Here is a 25096-nt window from a genome sequence, read left to right as displayed (position 1 = left end):
ATAGATTGAAGCATTCTGAAACAAATATAAAATAATCTTACTTGGATGACCTGAAATTAAAGCATATAATTAGTTAGTTACCCAATTGTAGCTAATTTCAAACTTCAATTACTGAATCTAAACATCTATCCATTTCTTAATAAATGATTAACATTTTTAAATAGCCCAAGTGTCCAAATAATATTCACAAATAATTCACAATAAAACATGATTTTTAAATCTCATTTACATCAATTTATAGGCCAAATGGAAGGAATTTAGTGTTCATTTGCTGTAAATTAAAGTCAATTTAAATCGGCTTTCTAGTGGGTTCCTGTGAACGCGCTGGTTTAGAACGTTCACATTGCACTGGATTTGTGCCCTCAAGTGCCCAGAAAAATACTGCGGGATATAAAGAGCCCAAAATGAACTACTCGCTATAGTAAACTTTAATAACAGGGTTATAAACAAGCCCCATTTAATGTAAAAATAAGGTACATACCTTTAATTGTTTGCTTTATAAAACCCTGGGGCTGCGAGAGGTTGCGGAGTGAGAGAGTGATTTTTAAACTACTATAAATATTATACAAGGCCATAAAACTAATAATACCTTTTGCGACGGGGTCTTTCAGCGATTTTCCGTTAATGATTTACTAGGCTGAACATTTTCGATTGGAACAGCCTAGTAAAAATCGCGTTTTAAACCCGCCCCCTCTAAACAGCGCTAAAATCACACACACGGGGTGGGGGCAGATGCCCAGCCATGATTCAGGTAGGTTTTGTAACATACCTACTAAATCATTGAGTTCTCCCAGCTCTTTGTGTTTTGCTGAGATTAATAACTTCAATACAAATCAAGAAATGACCCTGCTGTATTTGTCCAACATGGCTTAGTTTGAAAACTACACCAAATCTTGCACCTTACGAGTGGCCAGTTTGTCCATTTTGGGCACAAATGTATATTGTTTTTTTATCACTGTAAAATCCTTCCAAGGTATGTCACATGGACATTATCAAAGACAATATGAAACCAAATCATGTGAGGAGAGATTAGTCCAGATGACCCGAACATTGACCAGATTGAAAAGATTTAAGTGAAAAGAAAGAAAGGATTACAGAGGTGGCAAGGTTAATGTCTGAGTTTAGACTCCAGATGAGTGAAAGCATAATTATCAATAGTGGAGTAATTATTATTGTTTCACAGAAGGCTAATATTTGATGAGTACAAGTATCTGGGAGCTTAAGAGAGATGGTGAATGTTGCAGAGCTCCATGCCCTCAGCATGAAAGGAGAGGGCATGGAGGGAATCTGAAAATAAAATTTGGGGATTCAAGAACTAGAGGGTTCAAGGTGAGGAGGTGAAATATTTAATAAGAAGCTGAGGGGCATCTTTTTATCACAAAGGGTGCATGGAACAAGGTAGTTGAGGCAGGTGCTATCACAACATTTTAGAAAGATTTAGAGAGGTACATGCAAAGGATAGATTTAGCGGGATATAGCCCAAATGCAGGCGGGTTGGACTATTGTAGATAGGACAGATTGTAGATAGGGCATGTTGGTCGGTGTGGGCAAGTTGAGCCGAAGGGCCTGTTTCCATGTTATGTGAAAATGATTCTATGACTATGATTCAATGATTTTCATTCATTTTTTAAACATTCCAATACTAGTGCAACATAGGCCCAACATCGTTCTTTCATCTATCTCCATAGATTTATATATGTGTCGGCAATTTGAATATCAATCCAAGCTCTTTATTAACGTAATCCATCAAACCCACTATTCCTGTTCTCCTACTCTGCTCCCCATGTCTTCTGAATTTTTTTTCAAGTATTTGCCATCCTCGTGTTAAGAACAATTGTTTCTGGATAACAGCTATGTCCCTGTAGCTTACTGTATAAAACAGATCTTCTCTTAGCCTTGTCATTTACTGTCTCAGCACTGTGCATGTGGCAGATGTGTGACTAACCATTTCCTTTAGAGATGTGAGGAAATAAATCCTTTTTGAAATGTGACATATGACCCACATATTTAGTATCTAAAACATTGCCAGTCTGCATTGTAATTATTCCTTTAATTGATGTGTTAGTCATTGTGGGTTGTACATTAGTGCTGTACTTACAGCGGAAAATATAGGTTTATCTTGGAGTTGCCAAACAATCATTTCACTGTAAATAATAATGTTGTGATCAGATTTCCAGGAGATGCTTTTCTTTGGATTAAACTTGAAAACATCCCATTGTGAATAACCAGACCAACAGGTGTACAAATTGGAGAATGTGTAAAACATGAAACAAGGTGCTTGCATTGTTAATATACAGCTCAGCATTCCCCTTAGTTTAGTTTATTGTCACGTGTACCAAAGGACAGTAAAAGGCTTTTTGGTTGCGTGCTATCCAGTCAGCGGAAAGATTATACATGAATACAATTAAGATATCCAAAGTATACAGATATGGGATGAAGGGAATAACGTTTAGTGCAAGGTAAAGTCCAGTAAAGTTGGTCATTGGTTTGTACCGACACAGTGGGCCAAAGGGCTTCTTTCCACACTGTATATCCAAACTAAACTAAACTAAACATTCTGATCCAACTTCAAAACTTCAAAACTATCATTTGCACTATGAATTGTCAATATATGAGTTGTCTGTCCTCATGCATAGATGTGAGGTGCAATTGGTTGTGTCTGTAAAAGGGGTGAGAATGTGCGGCAATTATAAATTGTCCCTAGTGTATGTAGGATAGTGTTAATGTGCGGGGATCACTGGTTGGCGGGGACCCGGTGGGCCGAAGGGCCTGTTTCCTTGCTGTATCTAAACTAAACTAGACCATGCTTGATGTGCCATGTAATAAAACGAGTCTGGTCTGGAAGCTTCCTTCATCTCTATCACAATGGTATGAAATAACTTTGGCTAAAGATTTGTAGTTTGAGTTATGTGGGGTTATTATGCCAAACTCAACATCATCTTAGTCTGAGTTGTACTCTTCAGTGGAAGCCCATAAAAAGCCACGGAGGATGAAATCTATGCCTGGTTGTGTTCTCCATAACACAGGCAAGCTGAGACATTTGTAGGGTTCTTAAACGGATCAATGGCTGAGATCCATTAACTCACATTAGATTGAGGAGTAAGGGAGTGTGTCCAAGTCATTTGTCATTGAGACTTCAACATGGGCATTATCTATGTTTGGGGTGCATTTGTCTACTGGGCTATTGGGTCTGTGGGGAATTAACAGTGACCCACCCGAAGACAAGGAAGGAAATGTCATATCATATGAGGAAAGATTGGAAAGACTGAGCTCGTATTCACTGGAATTTAGAAGGATGAGAGAGGATCTTATAGAGACATATAAAATTATAAAAGGAGTGGACAAGCTAGATGCAGGAAAAATGTTCACAATGTTGGGGGAGTCCAGAATTAGGAGCCACAGTCTAAGAATAAAGGGAGGCCATTTAAAACTGAGATGAGAAAAAAGTTTTTCACCCAGAGAGTTGTGAATTTGTGGAATTCTCTGCTGCAGAAGGCAGTAGAGGCCAATTCACTGGATGAATTTATAAGAGAGTTTGATAGAGCTCTGAAGGCTCACGGAATCATGCGATAGGCAGGCACGGGTTACTGATGGTGGATGATCAGCCATGATCACAATGAATTGCAGTGCAGGCTCAAAGGGCCAAATAGCCTCCTCCTGCACCTATTTTCTGTGTTTCTATGAAACGGAGAACAAATGGTGGAAAACAGGTCACATTTCACATTTTTGAAAATGTGCTTTTTAGCAGTTAATGTGAAAAAAAATTACAAAACCTCTGTTAATATTTGACACTTGGTGAAATGTGTGATCAAAACGAAGCTCCAGGCAGCCATGCCAGACACATCATAAAAAGGAAACCATTTAAAACACTTCTGCTGTCACCCAGCCCTGAGTTCCTGGAAGTTCCTGGACTCATGTCTCTGATTCATGTGGAAGCAATTAAGGGAAATTAATGTTTACAGAGACATTATCAACAGGTAAATGGCATTCAACCTTTAAGATCTTTGTCGTAAACAAAATAATTGTCAATCTTCCACATCGGGCACCTTCTAACCTTCGATATTGCATGGGAAATTTCAGAGTGCAAGCAGCAACACCCAAACTATTGCGCCTGCAGACTTGTTTAGAAAACATCAGCCTGCCCAGACCTCAGTTAAAGTGCCAGTGCACACTATTAGCAAGTGATGTTTTTGGCATTGAGAGCCCACAAAAGCAACTTGTTTAGCGGCACAAAATGCTGGGGTAACTCAGCGGGACAGGCAGCATCTCTAGTGTCTATCATCAGTTCAAACCAGCATCTGCAGTTCCTTCCTGCACATTTCTTTAGTGGTGCTCCATGTTTGTGTCAAGGACTGAATGCTGCTTCGTTTTTTTATCCTAACGATGTTGTCTGGTTACTGCACTTCAGATCAAATGTAGAATTCATCACCTGATTACTGGAACTGAAGGAGGTTGTTTTGTTGGTTTCTCAGGCACAATGTAAAGGAATATATGTATCAGGTAGCCAGATAACTACATCCTGCTACATATACTGCCTACACCCAATGCCTATTCATCAGGTTCAATCACTACACTCTTCTTGGTCGGCATGACAGTTCCTTTTACATGTTGAAGTCTGATAAAAAATGCTTCAGAAATATTTAATTACATGGTTTGGAAAAGGACCTAATATTAGGCTGCCAGTCAGCCCCTTATGTGTTTTCCCCAAAATGTTCCAAGCAACTCAGTGGGAAAGTGTTTTGCAACAGATGAAAAGGGTTTACGATAATTACCCCCAAATTACGGCTGCTGGCAAGAACATTTCTGTGAAGGAAGTAATTTCAAATTAAGACAGACCAGCACGACTGGAAGTAAGCCAATACTTTCTTAACCCGGACATAGAATACAAGTTATTACAACGATCACCCATATAAGAAATAACAGCTCAGAAATGCCTCTATAATTTAAAGAAAGCAGTTTTGAGCAGTGATTGTTGAAAATCTCAGATATGATCCCTGGTCTATGTTGAGTTTATTTGCCTGGGTCTGAAGAAAGGTCCAGATCCAACACACAATCCACAGATAGACGCCAAATGCTGAAGTAATTCAGTGGGTCAGGCAGCATCATTGGAGAACATGAATAGGTCATGTTTCGGGTCTGGACTCTTCTTCAGTATGAAGAAAGGTTCTGACCCCAAACTTCACCTATCCATGTTCTCCAGAGACGCTGCTTGTCCTGCTGAGTTACTCCAGCATTTTGTGCTTTCCTTTGGTAAACCAGCTTCTGCAGTTGTTATTACGTCACCTATCCATGTTCTCCAGAGATGCTACCAGACCCATTGAGTTACTCCTGCACTTTGTGCCTTCCTTTAGTGTAAACCAGCATCTGTAGTTCCTTGTTTCTTCATGTGGTTTGATGTTGGTCAAAAGGAGACAAAATGTTTTTGCATTCCTTCGCCATGCTTACATTGCTAAATAACATTTTCTTATTCCAAATAGAAGCTGTTCCTAAAACTTATGGTACGGGACTTCAGACTTCTGTACCTCCTGCCCCAGTGTTGTAGTGAGAAGATGGCATGGCCTGGATGGTGAGGAATCCTTCATGGTAGATGCTGTCTTCCTGAATAAGCATCTGACGTTGGTGTTTTCAAAGGTAAGGAAGGTTGTGTCCATGTTGGACTTTCCCTCTCTCTGCAGCCTCCTGTGTTCCTGTGCATTGGCATTGCTGTATCAACACATGATTCAACCAGTCAGGACACTTTCTACAGTACATCTGTGGATGTTTGTTAGAGTATTCGGTGACATGCCTAATCTCTTTAAACTTTTAATAAAGATCATTGTATCATTTCTAGCCGCAGGCGAGGTCCCAAAGGACTGCAGAATAGCCAAAGCTTTATCTTTCTTTAAGAAGTGAAGTAGGGATAATCCAGAATATAATAGGCCGGTAAACCTCACTTCAGTGGCAGGGAAGTTATTGGAGAGGAATCATAAGGATGGGATTTACTCGTATTTGGAACAGAATGTGCTAATTAGGAGCAGTCAGCATAGCATTGTGGGTGGTGGATCATATATTATAAACCTGAATGAGTTTTTTGAGGAGGTGACAAAGGTGATTGATGAGGGTAAGGCAGTGGATGTTGGCTACACAGACTTCAAAGAGGCACTTGGCAATGTTCCTCACGGTAAACTAATCCAGAAGATTAAGACTCATGGAATCTATGGTGATTTGGTAGCTTGGATTCTGAACTGCTCACCCAGGGAAGACGGAGGGAAGTGGTGGAAGTGTGATTCTGTCCGGAACTCTACAACTGGTGGCGTTCCACATGGATCATTGCTGGGATATCTGTTGTTTGCAATATATATAAATGACTTGGGCGCAAACGTAGATGGTGTTGTGACTTTTGAACTGGGTCACTGGTTGCTGAAGCAGCCTGATATAAAAGTCTTTATTTGGCAAGAGAAACAACCATTCTCCTGGAGACATCTCTTGGTTGAATCTCCCAAACTCAAAATGTATAAAGTTTTGATATTGTATTGTATTGTATATCTTTATTGTCATTTCCTGAGTATTCGCATACCCAGAGGAAACAAAAAAACGTTGCTCAACCAGTGTCCATTCAGTGTGCATGAAAAATAAATAGAAGTAAAAAAAAATACATGTATCATGAACAAATTTAACACTCTACTAAACATTCAACAGCCGTTCCGACCGGCAGCGGCACAACAGTGGCTCTGCTGCAGTGTGGGGGTTTGTGCGCGATACTTGGCAGGGGGCAAAGTCCATTTAACAGTCTTATAGCCTGTGGGAAGAAGCTGAGGAGCATCCTGCTGGTTTTGCAGCTAATGCTCCTGTACCTCTTCCCAGATGGCAGGATGGAGAAAATGTCATGCGATGGGTGGTAAGGGTCTTTGATGATGGAGATGGCTCTGTTGATACATCTCTTCCTGTATATGTCCAGCAGGAAGGGGAGTGGAGCACCAATAATCCTGCTGGCGGTCTTCACTATCCTGTCTAGTTGGTGCCGTTCGTACGCCTTGCAGCTCCCGAACCAGGAAGTGATGCCGTAGGTCAATGTGCTCTCGACAGTCCCCCTATAAAAAGTCCATAGGTGTGTAGTGGGGAGGCCTGCTTTACGTAGTCTTCGGAGAGGGTGAAGTCGCTGCTGGGCTCTCTTGACCAGAGCTGTGGTGTTGGCCGTGGACGTCAGGTCATCAGACAGATGTAGTCCGAGGAACTTCATGCTGCTGACCCTTTCCACATCAGCTCCGTCGATGTGCAGAGGTGTATGGTGTTGTTTCCCCGCCCTCCTGAAGTCAACCACCATCTCCTTAGTTTTTCCCACGTTAAGAATGAGGTTGTGGGATTTGCACCAACCTGTGAGCAGCTCCACCTCCATCCTGTACGCCGATTCATCATTGTCACTGATGAGACCCACCACTGTTGTGTCATCAGCGAACTTGTTGATGAAGTTGTTATTGAGTCTGGCAGTACAGTCGTGTGTCAGCAGATTAAACAGAAGGGGGCTTAGGACACAGCCTTGGGGTGAGCCAGTGCTCACGGCTATGGTTTTTGATGTCCTACTGCCCACCCTGACTGTCTGCTGCCGTTGCGACAGAAAGTTCAGGACCCAGTTGCATGTGCCAGCATCAACCCCCAATAGCTCCAACTTCTCCACCAGCTGCTGCGGAATGATTGTATTGAAAGCAGAGCTGAAGTCTATGAAAAGGATCCTGGCATAGGTATTTTTCCGATCGAGATGTGACAATACGAGGTTCAGTGTTGTTGAGACTGCGTCCTCTGTGGATCGGTTGGCTCTGTAGGCGAACTGCAGTGGGTCTAGGTCGGCAGGTAGACTATTTTTGATGTGCTGCATAACCAGTCGCTCAAAACACTTCATTACAATGGGTGTTAGGGCCACTGGTCGAAAGTCATTATGGCAGGCTAGGTTTGGTTTCATCGGGACAGGGACGATGGTGGCACTCTTAAGACAGTTGGGCACTACTGCCTGGCTCAGTGAGATGTTAAAAATGTCTGTGAAGACATCTTTCAGTTGCTCGGCACAGTCTCTTAGAACGCATCCAGGAATGTTGTCCGGTCCTGCAGCTTTGCGTGGATTGACGCTGGCAAAGGCCTTTTTAACTCCGGCTGCGGACAGCCTGAGCGACTGGTCACTGGGAGATGGCAGTAGTGCACGTGTCTGGGTGCTGTTTTTAACCTCAAACCGTGCGTAGAACAGTAGACCATATGGATGGTCTAAATATTCTTAAGGTCAAAGACAACAGCAGATGTTTCTATACAATTTCAATAGCTACAATAATATTTGGGTAAGAGGAGGAAGGAGCTGCAGATGCTGGATTGAACCAAAGAAACACACAAAAAGCTGGGTAACTCAGCAGGACATGCAGCATCTCTGGAGAGAAAGATTGGGCGACGTTTCAGGTCGAGATCCTTCTTCAGACTGATTAGGGACTGGTAGTGCTACAATTATATTGTGTCCTTCAATAGTTTGAGTCTGACAAGTGATTCCATTGAATTACATGTTCACAATGTACCAGACAAGACACTTCTGAATACTCAAACACCTTTTGATGGCACACAGCAATTCATATGGATGGTCTAAATACTTTTGAGGAAATAGATTTCAGACGCCCAAAATCAGTGTTGTGATAGGTAACTTTTACACAACTACCCCAATTATTGATAGACAGACAAATATGCCATGACCATGCTTGATGTGTCAAATGACAAAGTAAGTCTGGTCTGGAAGCTTCCATCATTTCTAACACAATGGAATGAACTAATTCAAGCTAAAATATTTTAGTTGATGGAGGCCAATTGTCTTACATTCAGCTGTTTCATACGAGAATAAGTCGTGGTCATGTGTGTAGACAGACTGTTTGCAAAGCTGTCCTTTTAATTTAAATCAGATTACTGGTTTCAGTGTACATTAAAACAGATATTCTGCAGACTGGTTCTTGGTTTGAATGAATGGCTTCCACGGATTCTTCCCCTGAATAATCCCTAACAGATGGGTTGGTTGGTAAGTTTGCAGATGACATGGAAATCTGTGGGGTACAATTCAATGGATCTTTACTGTACAGCACAGTGAAATTATTGTTGTACAACCCACAAATGCACAGTCGCCATATTCCGGCACCGTTTGCAAAGAAAAAGTCCAAAGTCTGTCTGGTCCACATGCTGGAAGTACTGGAGTGCTCCCATGTTCATTGTGGACAATGAAGAAGTTTGTATCAGAGGCAATAAGAATACAATAGGATATACAGTAGATCAGTTCTGGGTATGAGCAGAGAAGTGGGAAATGGAGTTTAATCTGAGCAAGTGTGAGGTGAGGTACTTTGGGAGGTCAAATGTAAGGAGAAAGTACACATGACCCTTAGCTGATTTGATACACAGAGGGATATTGGGGTGTAAGTTCATAGCAACAGCACAGACAGACAGAGTGGTAAAGAAGGTGTGTAGTATGCTGGTCAGGGTACTGGGTACTAAAGTCAGGAAATAATTGTTCCAGCTTCATAAAACCTAGGAGGTCGTATTTTGTGCATTGTGTGTCGTTCTGGTCACCCCATTACAGGAAGAATGAGAGGGCTTTGGAGAGGGTGAAGAAAAGGTTTATCAGGATGCTTCCTAGATTATACAATATTAGCTATAAGGAGTGATAGAACAAAGTTGTCTTGTTTTCTCTGGAGGCTGAGGGGAGACCTGATAAAAATTCACAAAATTCTGAGAAGCATACATTGGACAGTCAGAATCTTCCTCTCAGGCTGAAAATGTCCAATACTAGAATGCATAGAATTAACCCATAACAAGTTTAATGGAGATGTCCTGGGCAAGTGATTTTATATGGAGTGTGGTAGGTCAAGGGTAGTGGTGGAAGCATGATCGTGGCATTTATGTGACTTTTAGATAGGCACATGAATATGCAGGGAATGTAGGTATATGAATCAGATGCAGACAGAAGGCAGCCGCTTAAATTAGCCTCTTGTTCAGCATAGATATTGTGGGCTGAAATGGCAATTCCTGTGCTGTATTGATATATATTCTATGTTTAATAGTGGGTAAGATAATGGAAGAATTCTTCCTAATTATAAATAATGGGTTGCAGAACAACTGCTGAAATTAATAACTTTCTAATGAAATTGCATATTTCCAAGATATCAAAATATGTCTGAAGAAGGGTTCTGATCCAAAACGTCACTCACCCACGTTCTCCAGAGATGCTGCCCGACGTGCTGAGTTACTCCAACACTTTCAGTATTTTTGTGTAAACCAGCATCTGTAAATCATTGTTTCTATCAAAAACACACATTTGTTCAATATCATCAGTGGTTTATTAGGTTCATTTGATTTACATAACTTCATGGTAAATGGGAGAAAACTCAACATTATAATCCTGCCAAGCTGGTTTAATTTCTTCACACTGTTATCTCAGTACTGAAGCCCTCACATGTTACAGTAGGATACCACATAGAGTGGTACCACAAAGAGTACCACACCTTTGAGATGTAATGAATTAGCTTTGATACTTAGCTGGTTAAAATAATTCTGAGGTTGACGATGCATAGTTATTAACGTGCAAAGTTACAGCAGCTGTAGAAATCTGCTGTCTAAAATAATTTATTCCCACAGAGTCTGTTTGATAGTACTATCTCACCATGGCACCTTCACTGAAATCCATGAGGTTGTGTGAAAAAAAAAACCTTTTCACTGAACCTCAGTACACGGGGCAATAATAAACAAACTAAGCTGCATGATTCTATACCTACCTGATATACACTTAGCAGTTCATTCCTATACACTTAGTAACCATGTCTTTATGGACTTTCGAGATGCAGCATGGAAACTGGCCCTTTGGCCCACAGTCCACACCAACCAGCAATCACCCCTCAACACTAGCATTGTCTGATACACTAAGGACAAATTTACAATTTTTGCCAAATCCAATAATCCTATGAATCTGTAATCCTTTGGGAGTATGGGAGCAAACTGGAGCACCCAGATTAAACCCATGTAGTCACAGGGAGAACGTATAAACTCTGTACAGACAGCACCTGGAGTCAGGGTCGAACCCGGGTCTCTGGCAAGTTAGTGCTTGGTCTTTCCAGTTCTCTTTATTTTAATAGTGTATTATCTTTATTTACTATTCAATGTCCACTCTGGCACCTGTAAATTAAATTAAAAAAGTGTATAGTCTCATTCCTTCACATTTAAACTAATATCAGAATTTCCTTATCAATGTGCATTTAAAAGAATTCTAAAACATTTAATTAATTCAGTGATTTATTTTTTCTTCTTTTTTTAATCTGATTTGACACCAAATTCATTCTTCTAATTGATTAATGATTCTTTAATCAGATGTATTAAGGAGAGACACAGTTGCTTGCTGTGTGTTGCACCAAACTCATAAATTTGAGGAGGATGTTGTAATCTTGCCTCTTTCACTGGCAACAACTTCCAGTGCAACCTCCCACAAAAAGTCAATGAACAGGAGATAATGTAACTAGGGGCTGATACAATTCATTCCCCACTGATTGAAACAGGCTAACAGAGTTTAGACTTTAGAGATACAGCGCGGATACATGTCCTTCGGCCCACCAAGTCCACGCCGACCAGCGATCACCCCGTGTGCTAACCTACACACTAGAGACAATTTACCATTTTACCAAAGCCAATTAACATACTCCTTTGGAGTATGGGAGGAAACCGGAGCACCCGGGGAAAACCCATGCAATCACAGGAAGGATGTCCAGACAGCACCTGCAGTCAGGATCGTACCCAGGTGTCTGGCGCTGTAAGGCAGCAGCTCTAGTGGAATGCCACTCTGCTGCCATGTGACAACAAAAGTATCATTCATTCATAAATGTTGAAATGTTTTTATTGAAAATAGTTTAGGAAATCTGGACTAACTCGATGAGTACACCAATATGCAATGGAGCTACGGGTGAAAAACATGGGTTTAATCTTTATGTTACCAATTTGTTACCAAGGCAGTAATTCTTTCTTATGACATCAGAGGTTTTAACTCAATCTCCATACTTCTTTTTTTTAATAACTTCTGCAAAGCTGAAAATGATTCTCAATATCCACAAAACAAACAGAGCCCTGAAATGTTTCATTTGCAACACAATGGTGGATTATGCTCAAGGCTGTCCAATACAGGGGCTGCATTCATTCACAGCCATCAAATAGACAGCATCTCCATAATTACAGGAAAAAGCTAAAGAAGAGGGTTAACTTCATCCTTAAACTTACTGAACGTACAAGGGAGCAGGCATTCAAATCCTCCACAGATTCTCAAATGGACCTCTAATCTTGGAAATTACCACCACAATGCGTTTATTGATGTGAACATCTTTGTTGCCGAAGTGAACACACTGTCCCACTATATATTTATTTTGAACATGCTATCACAAAAGAAGACAATTGTTCATTAGCCAAACTTGTCCAGAGGTGGTTGTGGATGCAGATACAATACTGCCATTTATAGACTTTTTGATAGGCGCGTGGATAAATTGGGAATGGAGGGATATGGATTATACGCAGGCAGATGACATTTGGTGTGGCATCATGTTCGGCTCAGACACTGAGAGTCTACTGTTCTATGTTTTATGTTCCATGTTCTAATTCCAGCTTCAGTGGCACAGTGGCACAGCAGTAGAGCTGCTGCCTTAAGCACCAGAGACGGTTCAATCCTGGCTATGGGTGCTGTGAGTTCAGAGTTTGTATGTTCTCCCTGTGACTGCGTGGTTTTTCTCCAGGTATTCCGGATTTCTCCCACACTACAACAATGTGCAGTTTGTAGGCTTTGGTAAATGGCTTCAGTAAAAATTATAAATTGTTCTTAGTCTATAAGATAATGTTAGTATACTGGGTGATCACCGATCAGCGCACAATCGGTCGGCCGAAGGGCTTGGTTCCATGCTGTATCTCTAAAATCTGAAATAAAGTCTAAATAATGTTTGTTAAAGAGGGAACTGCAGTTTGCTGAGAATGAAGGTTACTTGGACGCGGGTAGCAGCATTATGGAAAGAAATTTTCGGGCCGAAACCCTTCTTCAGAAAATGTTTGCTGTAAATAATTTCTTACGCTTATTTTAAAGAAATTTAGAAAATTCTGAAAATACTCAGATCAGGTAGCATCTGTGAAACATGTTAAATACCTTTCAGAATTACAAACATTTGGAGTTGTAAGATGCAGACATGTGCAGGGGAAAAGGAGATAGTGTAAATATGTTTAAGAAAGAACTGCAGATGCTGGAAAAATCGAAGGTAGACAAAAAAGCTGGAGAAACTCAGCGGGTGAGGCAGCATCTATGGAGCGAAGGAATAGGCGATGTTTCGGGTCGGGACCCTTCAAGATTAGTACAGGTGTCAGAAGGTATGGGGAGAAGGCAGGAGAATGGGGTTAGGGGGGAGAGATAGATCAGCCATGATTGAATGGTGAAGTAGACTTGATGGGCTGAATGGCCTAATTCTACTCCTATCATTTATGACCTATGACCTTATGAGTACCCTTGTCTTACTTTCTCCATTTTGCAAGAGAGGCATGCAATGCGAATGATCTCTGCAGAGGCACAGATGTGGCACTGGCTGTGGCAAAGCAATGGCAGAACGTCATCTGACACACGAGGGAATGAACTTTCTCCCTTTTATCCCTTATTCTCTTTAACACTGAGAACTTTATTTAATTCCTTCCTAATGAAATTGAGTAACTTCAATGCATTGCTGAAGGATAAACCTAAATTTATGATTATTTCACTTTAACAAAAGTATAAACAAATAGACATTGGAATAATCAGGTGATCTGCAAACTACTGATAAGGTAAATTTCTGAGAGGAAAAGAGGGCATTGGCAAGCATTCAATATTGCCATGGCTCCTAGGAATGATCTTGATCACATGCAGGCTAAAAGATGGCTGTGGAGGCCAAGTCAATAGTTATTTTTGTCAATAGTTTTTTTTAAGGCACAGTTTGGCAGATTCTTGATTCGTAAAAGTGTCAGGATTTATTGGGAAAAGGCAGATTAATGGGGTTGAGAGGGAAGGGTAGATCAGCCATTGAATGGCAGAGTGGACTTGATGGGCCAAATGGCCTACTTGTGCTCCTAGAACTTGAGCTTATGACCCAAATGGGTGAGGTTGCATTATCATCCATTAGAACTCATTACACAAGGGAGTGCTGCCCTGGGAATCAGGAGCAAAAAACGAAGTGCTGGAGAAACTCAGTTCGAGCAGCATTTGTAGCAGGAATGGAATTGTTGATATGTTGGGTCAAGGCCCTGCATCAGGACTGAGAGTGCAGAGGGGGCAGGAGGGTGAGAGAGCGGTCAGTCGATGATTGATGAAGGACTGATGGACATGAACGGGAGAGGGGATGGAGTGGAGTTAGGAGACAGAGACTGGTGGGTGATTGGAGGAAGCAGACAAAGAGAAAAAAAGAAAAGTAAAAGGAGCAGATAGAGCCAGCTGGGATAGGGGATAGGTGGAGAGAGTCTGTTGCTGGAGGTTAGTAGGCATGATGTGTCATCCACTGCAGTGCAAAACAAATATTTGGAGCAACTCAGTTGGCCTGATAGCATAAGTGGAGGGAAATGAACAGTCAACGTATCAGGTTACGACCCTTCATCTGTACATCAACTGTCCATTTTGCTCCACAGAGGTTGCTTGACCTACTGAGTTCACCAACAATTTGTTTTTTTGCTTCAAATTCCAGCATCTGTGTCTCTATTGAATTGTTCATAGCTATTTGATAATATTGGCTTTGAATTTGTTATTTAGTGACATGGAAATGCAGTCCTCATTACAATTTCTGGAATCACAGTATTGTTTCAATAGGAAGTGAATATGTCAATTAAATTTAAGAAATTATATTTAAAAGACATTGAATTTCTTTATAAAATGTTAGTGTCAACACATGTCAAGAGTGTTTCATAGGAACAGATTGTTTGGACAGTGGAAGAGTCAAAGGTGAAGGAGTGAACTATATCAGTAGAGCAAGATACTAAGGTTTAGATTAAAAGGCATTGAAGGTGATGAATCTGACTGTTGTAAAGGGAAAGAGGCAAAAATGTGTTGGGACCATCAGAATGGAACTTCAGAAATCAACTGTCACGAATGCTTTATTGTCATATGTCTTTAGACTTTAAGACTTTAGACTTTAAAGATACAGCCCTTTGGCCCTAGCGGCCAGCAATCATCCCGTACACTAGCACTATTCTACACACTAGGGACCATTTACAGTTATTACTGAAGCCAATTAAGCTACAAACTTGTACGTCTTTGGAGTGTGGGAGGAAACTGGAGCATCCGGAGAAAAACCACATGGTCACAGGGAGAACGTACAAAGTCCATACACCCCTTAGTCAGGATCGAACCAGCGTCTCTGGCGCTGTAAGTCAACACTCTACGCCACTACGCCCTCATCTGACAGAAGAATGTTAGACACGTTCTTGTAAATAGCACACAAAACATCATTGCAAATGGTATGACATAACCAGGAAATGATCACTAGAATAATCCAGACAAAAATGCAGAAAATGCATTATCGCTCGGCAGTCACGTAGCTTCAGTGGAGAGAGAAACCGAGTTAATGTTTCAGCGCAAAGACCCTTAATCGGGGCTGGGAATGTATTTTAACGTTAGGGAAGGAGAGGGGTGATAGAACAGGGAAAATATCTGTGACAAAGTGCCATCCAAAATCTTCCAAGCTTAGAAATCCACCGTGGGAGACAGTGATGAAAAACAAAACACATTGAGAAAAGGTGCAGCACATAGTTGGGGATAAATACAGGGTGGCTTCAAATTGGAAAGTTCAATATTAGGTCGTAAGGGCCACAATGTACTCGAACAAAAGCTGTTCTTTAAGCTTGCAATGGCATTACTGAACCAAGGTAAGTGATCAAAAACTGAGAAGTCAGAATAGGAGAGGGGCAGAGAATTAAACCAAGATATCTATTTTGTTAAATAATTCTTATCTTGACACATTTGGCCAGTACTGTGGAAGCACAGTGGCACAACTGGTAGAATTGCTACCTCACAGCACAATAAACCCGGGTCTGATCCTGACCTCGGGTGCTGTCTGCATGGAGTTTGCACATTCTCTTTGTGGCCGCCTGGGTTTCCTCCGAGTGCTCTGGTTACCTCCAAAGACGTCCAGGTTTGTACTTTATTTGGCTTTGGTAAAGATTGTAAATTAGGACAGTGCTGGTGTATGGGGTGAGCACTGGTGGTATAAAGCTAACATGTTTTTCATATACCGTATTTCCCGGCAATGAAGACGCACCTGCGTCAAAGATGCAACCCTATTTTGAGTTGCTAAATTTTGAAAAAAGGCTGGCGGGACAGGATCAAGGGTTTAGTTTAGTCCAGTGGTCGACAACCTTTATTGCATAGGGGCCATGTTTGTGAGCGGATGGTGGGCCACATCTATCGCCATAGTTAATAAATGGAGGTATTAATACATACTAACTAAATTAGTAAATAGTAATAATATATACCAATAATACATAGTTTTCACATGTTTTTCAATTAGTTTTCTGCAGTTCCCAGGTCACTTGCGAGCCCCGGGTCTAGCTGCAGTTCCGCTCTCCTGTCCCGGCGGCTGCTCACAGCCACCCGAGCTACTGAGTGAGATGCTGACATGATCCCCTTCCCCCTCCTTCTCAACGCTCCTGCCCTTCCCGCAACTTTACCCCTGGCAGCCCAGTCGTGCTGACCCGGGCCAGACTGTGGAAGCAACGCTGTGGAAGGAACTCTTCCCCCCCCCCCCCCCCCCCCCCCCCCCCCCCCCCCCCCCCCCAGCGGTGCTGTCCTTAAACAGCCGCTGTACTGAGGGATAGCCAAATCTTTCTTTCTTGGCTAACAATCTAACGTTCGGCCTCCAAGACGCAGATAAATTTTCGGGCCTTATTTTAGGGTAAAAAATAGCGTCTTCATTGCCGGGAAATATGGCAAGAATATTGGGAGAATTTCTCTCCATTGAGCATATTTTCATTTCAGATATTTGCATTAGGAAACTGAAAAAACCCTCATAACTAAGAGTTCAAACTGTGGTTTTTGTGGAAGGCCGGTGGATCAATGTTAAGCGATTTTGAGCAAAAAAACATCCAGGCTTTGATGACCTCATACCTGAGTCAGCAGAAGCTTCCTTTCCCACCCTTCAACATAAATCGCCTAGGGTTACTTCAGTACAATAGCCTCTTCTTTCTTGACAGGAGTTGATGGACCTTTAGTTGTGGCATGCCATGTTATGCTTCAAGAGGCTTGAAGCAATGATTAATCTGCTGTAACAAAAACATTTCTCATGATATGTGAACATTCCCAAAACTTTATAATCTCCAGACCATTACTGTACCAATGTGTGTTAGACGTTAATAAAGTTTCTCATTTGTACTGCTCTGCTGAGGTAATAGATAATGACTGTTACCATTTGTAGAGCAATCGTTGTTTACTCAGGGTGATTCATGTAGAAACTTGCAAAATGCAAATGATACAAACTACCGCTAATCTTTATTTACTCTTATTTTTGCTCCATGTAGTCTGGTTGCCAAATGTTCAGAGTGCCCGGAAATATGTCTCTATGCTAAGACTGTTTTAGGAATCTTGAGATGCCAGATTTATGTTCGTCAATTATGAATCAGAATCATTCTCCAATCCCATATCCACTTAGTTTGTTGCAGATATAAATGTGAGTTTACTATAATTCTGTTCCGTTTAATCTTCTCGTTTCCTGGGATCAACACAGTATATTTGCTATGATACACTTTCATCGGCTCCAACCACATGTGCCCCTTGTCCAGTTAGCTATTAATAACACATGGGCCAAGGAAATAAGTGGTGGCAAGCAATTTTAATTATGAACCACTCTGCCAACAAACAAATTCCTGCTTCATATGACATTCTCTCAAAAAGGAATTAGATTGCCAGTTAAGTAATCTTTTACTTAAGAGAAGTGTTCATCTTTTTCAACAGTTGTAAGTAGGTAACAAGTAGGAATGGGTGCCAAGGCTGTTTTTTACTTTTCATTTCAGGGACTGATGTAAACTCTACAGCTCTGACCTAACCACACATGTGTACGGATACATCAGAGCAGCTCAGGCTGATGAGCCATATCAGTGGTGGGAAGGTTACAGGAAGGGGTACTGAGAGGCCGGATTTTAGACAATGAACAATATGTGCAGGAGTAGGCCATTCGGCCCTTCAAGCCAGCACTGCCATTCAATGTGATCATGGCTGATCATCCGCAATCAGTACAATTGTGTTTGCATTTAGAAACTTGGTTGTAGTTAGTAGCTGCAGCTGCTGATAAAAACGGAAAAACTATTCCATAAAAAAATGAAAACTAGAGGTTCGAGGCCCTGCCCAGATCGGGCATCCAATTGAGTGGATATTTCAAGACGACCTGGGTGTAACAGTGCTAAGTGGCTAAGCAATGCATCATTGCTGGGGATGCAGATTGGAAGTGCGCTCCAAAAATCGGAATCAACTGCCAATGTGAAGAGGTGCCAAGCAGGTGGAAAGGAAACAGCCTTTTTGACAGGGTGAGCCTATGTTGGTTAAAGTCCACGCCTGTTTGAGGTATCTAGATTTCTGAAAGGATGGGGGGAGGAGCCTCATAAAGGTATCGGGCACTGGGTGGTTAGAGTATAGATTGGTTGAAAATACTCTAATCTATTCGAGATTTCCATATCCAAACAAATTTGAAATCGAATTTGCTTACGTCGAGTTACGCACCAAAAAGCTAATTGGTCAGATCAGAACGAGTTGAAATTCTTTGGTTTGAAGTACTAATATTCAGAATCTCACATTGAGGTGCTGGACTATAACGTGTGCACATTCTTTATCAGATTAATCTGTGTATTATAATAAAACATCAAAATGTGTATAAAGTTTGCGTAAGATCGATTCCGAATCGTGGCTGATCAGCCAGGAGTTCGTACCCCCTCTGTTTGATTATCGATTAGCACCTGATAGCGAAGAGTAACTGAGAGAGGGAAAGTAATTTTTAGTGAAGAGTAACCTGACGGGAAAGGTACGCCTAACTCTACGCATTTAGTGTGAGGAAAAAGTATCTGATGGTGAATAGTAGCTAATTAAGAAAAAGTACCCCTCAGCAAAGAGTACCCTAGGAAGGGGAAAGTCTTCTGTATCGGAGGGAGAGGTTTACTGGTTGATAGCAGTGCGATGCAGGATTGAAATATTGTGATTTGCTTTTGGAACTGAAAATTAAAAATTGCTCTTATTGTATTGTTTTTATCGTGTATTGCATTGCCGGTGATAGGATTTAGTAAATTTCAAGTGTACATATTTCTTTCAGATTTAAATTGTGTATAAATACTTTGTTTCTTGTAAGATACATTTGAGAGTGTGTTAAGATCGTGAATTGTTTCATTGTACTGATTGTGTATTCTTTAAGGATTTTGGGTATCAAAAAGCTGGGGTAAAAATGGGTTCAAGTGAATAGATCAGAATTTGGTTTGGTTGGGATCGTATTATCATTGGAGTCCGATTCGTGATTGTTCGATTAGGGTTTGTATCCTTCCGATCGATTGTTTCAGGGGAGGGGTTGTTCCGTTGACCGAGCACACCACGAGGAAGAATTAAAATAGTGTATGATTTACTTGCGATAATAAGTGAATATTGTAGTTTATATTGGAGTGTGTTTCTGTTTACTAATAATAGTTTCTTGCTTGGGTATAGTTTTGCTTGCTTGGTTTGGGTTTATTTGTCAGAGTCGATGTTTGATTTTCGATGTTTGGGTACTTGTTGTCAGAGTTGATGTATTTGATCAGTGGATCGAAATTTATCTTAAATGTCATTACTATTATAATGCACATGACACTTTCAATGCCTTGTAACTGTATCTTTTGACTGTTGGCAGACCAATTTCCTTCAGGGTTAAATAAAGTTGTATCATATCATACGACTTATGACCTTGTCTTGGGGGAGTCTGGGGAGCCCTGGCATCTAGGATGGGTACCATGTGGTGCCCTGTTGAATGCTTTGCAAGCTCAGCAGCATTAGGACACAGCTACAGTACATAGCAATAAGTGATTAGCAGCAGAAGGACGAGATGGGAAAAGGGAAAAGGGAAAAGGCAACGTTGATTTCCAAGTTTATAAATTTGCTACCAGTCGGAAGCGTTTTGCACCACATGAGCAAATCCTAGTCTCCATTCTCTCTGCTCCTGTGGGCACTAAAGAAGCAGTAGGGAACAGTTCCTCTTGGGTAATCGACCAACAGGCGACACTCTGGTGTGCAGCACAGATCAGCAGCAAAACACTGGAATGGTCCTGAGGCTGAGAAATTGGGTGCTGACCTCTGTGGGCAAGACAGTCTAGTTGCACAAAATCTTAGGGGTGACAAAACATACTGTTTAAGTTTGAGAGCTTTAAACAACCATGTTCCACTTATCACTTATCAGTCTTTGTCCCGTCCCTACTCCTCTTCTGGCTTTGTCGCCACTACTACAATCAGTTTGAAGAAGGGTGCTGACTCGAATCATCAACTTTCCATGTTGTCTAGAGGTGCTGTTCGATCCACTGAGTTACCAGCATTAGGGCAGCACAGTGGTGCAGTGATAGACTTTCTGCCTTATAGCGCCAGAGACCTGGGTGTGATCCTGACTACATGGTGACTATGTTTGTGCATTCTCCCTGTGACCATGTGGGTTTTCTCCGAGGGCTCTGGTTTCCTCTTACATTGCAAAGATCTGCAGATTTGTAGGCTAATCAGCTTCTATAAATTGCCCCTTGTGTATAGGATAGGGTATGGGTGATCGTGGCTGGTGTGGACTCAGTGGGCCGAATGGCCTGTTTGCTCACAGAATCATTAAACTAAACATCATCTGTAGTTCCATGTGCTACAGAGGTTGTTCTACGTCAAATGAAGACATTCATCTTTCAGACAAATGAGGTTGAAAATCGCGCTTCAAATAATTTTCACATGTTGACATCATTTGGGGGACTTTTGCCAGATGAAACGGTGCTGGGTTAAACAAAAATCCTGCCAAGAAGTCTGAGGTCATATTTCCCAAAGAGTGCTACCAATAATAAGCACAATATTCATCCACTCTGGGTTAAGCGCTTTCTGTCAAGGGACTTGTAGGCCAAAGAGATATAAATGGAAACAAAATTGGAATTACCTCAAAAATTACCAAAACCAGATTGAACAAAATTGCTAAACTAACAAAAGAAGTATTAAGCTGCTCATGTGTCAATGTCAGAAGTGTAACTAATGAGGCTGGTGTGCAACAGCACAACATATCACATGGAGCTCTGACAGAGTTATATTAATGGAGGTTTGACATAAACAAGTTCAGGAATGGTGTTTAATATTTGTGGTTTTGTATTATTCAGAAACGATAGAGGAGAAAAAGAACCATTGAGTCAGTCTTTCAGATGCTGGGCTAGCTGGGCAGAAAAAATCATTTTATAATCTAAGGTCAAAAGGATGTACCAGATGGTTTAGGGTGCTTGAATGAAAGAAAAGAGGGACAGTCTTTAATTGCAAGTTATTTGATTTATATATATATTTTTTTTTTAGTTTTTTAGTTTTAGAGTTAAAGTGCAGGAACAGCCCGAGTCCGCGCTGACCAATGATCCCCGCACACTAGCACTATCCCACACACAAGGAACAATTTACAATCTTTATCAAAGCCAATTAACCTGCAAACCTCTACATCTTTGGAATGTGGAAGGAAACCGGAGCACCCGGAGAGAACTCGCTCGGCCACGAGGAGAACGTACAAACTCTGTACAGACAGCACCTGTAGTCAGGATCGAACCCAGGTTGCTGTATTACTAAAGAGAAAGTAGTTCAGAATTTGTTTAAAAAACAGCAGATCATGGAAACCTGAGCTAAAAACTGGCAACATTGAAGGGAATTCAGTCCCTGAAGAGAGAAATTCAATTAATGTTTCTAGTTAATGGACTCTCTGTAAATAAATAAGAAAGGAAGTGGTGCTGGATCTGGGGGTTGGAAGCAACCACTGCACAGTGGGTGTATGTTTTTCAGCCTAAATTGTATTCTCCAAGGGTCAGCTTTGAGTTTACGCCTTATTTTTTGTTTTTAATTGACTCGGGTATAGGGATTAGCATGCTCAAATTTGCAAGTGATTTGTTATATATGGACACATGGGAGAAGGATAAAGGCATCTGTAAACTTTAGGAAGGTAGACAAAAAAGCTGGAGAAACTCGGCATTGAGACAGCACCTACTGAGCGAAGGAATAGGCGATGTTTCGGGTCGAGACCCTTCTTCAGACTGATGTCGGGAGGGAGGGGGTGAGAAAAAGAAAGGAAGAGGCGGAGACAGTAGGCTGTGGGAGAGCCGGCAAGGGGAGGGGAAGGAGAGGGAAAGCAAGGACTACCTGAAATTGGAGAAATCAATGTTCATACCGCTGGGGTGTAAACTACCCAAGCAAAATATGAGGTGCTGTTCCTCAAATTTGCGATGGGCCTCACTCTGGCCATGGAGGAGGCCCAGGACAGAAAGGTCGGATTCGGCATGGATCAGATGATCAGATATGATTGCAATTCTGGAGGATGTGAACTGATGGAATAGTTAATGGTTAAACGAGGGTTTCATCCTTTGGTTGGCATAAATGCATATCATATCCAGGCTTGCTAACCGGATACACAGATCCTTCAACATGTTAGGATTTGTGTTTTACAGATAGAGATATTGCACTGGAAAGTTAATCACATTGTTTTTGATTCTTACATGATTGATTGTGTAGAAAATTCCGTCATACAGCGGGGAAACAGGTCCTTCAGCCCAACATCCACACTGACCAACATGCACCATCTACACTGGTCCCACCTGCCTGCACTTGGCCCATACCCTTCTAAACCCATCCTTTCCATGTACCTGTCCAAGATCTAAACAGACATCCTTGCGTGTGATGTGGATAATCAGGTAGACCACTGGGTGAGCAGCAGTGACAATGATTGTCGTGCATTGCATGGTTCATGCTGGTGCAATAACAAGTTCACCCTCACTGAAGAAACAGAATGGACCTCAATGGGCAAAGTCGGCCTTCAAAGCAGAGTGAAGGTGTGCACCAAGATGTAAATTACAAGTTCATCCTGACAAACAGAATTTTTTGAAGATGTAACTAGGAAAATGGACAAGGGAGAGCCATTGGATGTAGTGTACCTGGATGTTCAGAAAGCATTTGGTAAGGTCCCACATAGGAGATTAGTGGGCAAAATTAGGGCACATGGTATTGGGGGTAGAGTGCTGACATGGATAGAGAAGTGGTTGGCAGACAGGAAACAAAGAGTAGAGATTAACGGGTCCCTTTCAGAATGGCAGGCAGTGACTAGTGGGGTACCGCAAGGCTCGGTGCTGGAACCGCAACTATTTACAATATACATCAATGATTTGGATAAGGGGATTCAAAGTAACATTAGCAAATTTGCAGGTGACACAAAGCTGGGTGGCGATGTGAACTGTGAAAAGGATGCTATGAGAATGCAGGGCGACTTGAACAGGTTGGGGGAATGGGCAGATACATGCAGATTAAGTTTAATGCGGATAAATGTGAGGTTATCCACTTTGGTAGCAAAAACAGGAAGGCAGATTACAATCTAAATGGCGTCAAGCTGGGAAAAGGGAAAGCACAACAGGATCTGGGGGTCCTTGTACATCAGTCTATGATGTAGGTACAGCCATGCAGGTACAGCAGGCAGAGAAGAAAGCGAATGGCATGTTGGCTTTTATAACAAGAGGAATCGAATATAGCAGCAAAGAGGTCCTTCTGCAGTTGTACAGAGCCCTAGTGAGACCACACCTGGAGTATTGTGTGCAGTTTTGGTCTCCTAATTTGAAGAAGGACATTCTTGCTATTGAGGGAGTGCAGCATAGGTTTACAAGGTTAATTCCAGGGATGGCGGGACTGTCGTATGCTGAGAGAATGGAGCGGCCGGGCTTGTACACTCTGGAGTTTAGAAGGATATGACTGCACACCTGTACATGGTACTAACACCATCATCAAGTATGCAGATGATACAACGGTGATTGGCCTCATCAGCAACAACGATGAGCTGGCCTACAGGGAGGAGGTCCAGCACTTAGCAGCATGGTGCGCTGACAACAACCTGGCCCTTAACTCCAAGAAGACCAAGGAGCTCATTGTAGACTTCAGGAAGTCCAGAGGTGGCACGCACACCCCCATCCACATTTACGGGACAGAGGTGGAACGTGTTTCTAGCTTCAGGTTCCTGGGAGTCAACATCTCCGATGACCTCTCTTGGACCCACAATACCTCTACTCTGATCAAGAAGGCTCATCAGCGTCTCTTCTTCCTGAGGAGACTGAAGAAGGTCCATCTGTCTCCTCAGATCCTGGTGAACTTCTACCGCTGCACCATCGAGAGCATCCTTACCAACTGCATCACAGTATGGTATGGCAACTGCTCTGTCTCCGACCGGAAGGCACTGCAGAGGGTGGTGAAAATTGCCCAACGCATCACCGGTTCCACGCTCCCCTCCATTGAGTCTGTCCAAAGCAAGCGCTGTCTGCGGAGGGCGCTCAGCATCGCCAAGGCCTGCTCTCACCCCAACCATGGACTGTTTACCCTCCTACCATCCGGGAGGCGCTACAGGTCTCTCCGTTGCCGAACCAGCAGGTCGAGGAACAGCTTCTTTCCGGCGGCTGTCACTCTACTAAACAACGTACCTCGGTGACTGCCAATCACCCCCCCCCCGGACACTTATTATTTATTTTTTATTCAAATCATTTGCTATGTCGCTCTTCAAGGGAGATGCTAAATGCATTTCGTTGTCTCTGTACTGTACACTGACAATGACAATTAAAATTGAATCTGAATCTGAATCTGAGGGATGAGAGGAGATCTCATTGAAACACATAAGATTGTTAAGGGCTTGGACACGCTAGAGGCAGGAAACATGTTCCCGATGTTGGGGGAGTCCAGAAGGCCACAGTTTGAGAATAAGGAGTAAGCCATTTAGAACGGAGACAAGGAAACACTTTTTCGCACAGAGAGTGGTGAGCCTGTGGAATTCTCTGCCTCAGACGGCGGTGGAGGCAGATTCTCTGGATGCTTTCAAGAGAGAGCTAGATAGGACTCTTAAAAATA

The 25096-nt window shown here is 42.0% G+C and overlaps 1 pseudogene; it reads right to left on the bottom strand.

Moving 5' to 3' along the window:
* LOC129699878 (U5 small nuclear ribonucleoprotein 40 kDa protein-like) overlaps positions 1-25096 on the bottom strand; it is a 37780-nt pseudogene that overhangs the window by 11962 nt on the left and 722 nt on the right.

Source organism: Leucoraja erinacea, chromosome 8 (assembly GCF_028641065.1).
Source record: "Leucoraja erinacea ecotype New England chromosome 8, Leri_hhj_1, whole genome shotgun sequence".
Lineage (NCBI taxonomy): Eukaryota > Metazoa > Chordata > Chondrichthyes > Rajiformes > Rajidae > Leucoraja > Leucoraja erinaceus.
This window is presented reverse-complemented; position numbering and strand designations above follow the sequence as displayed.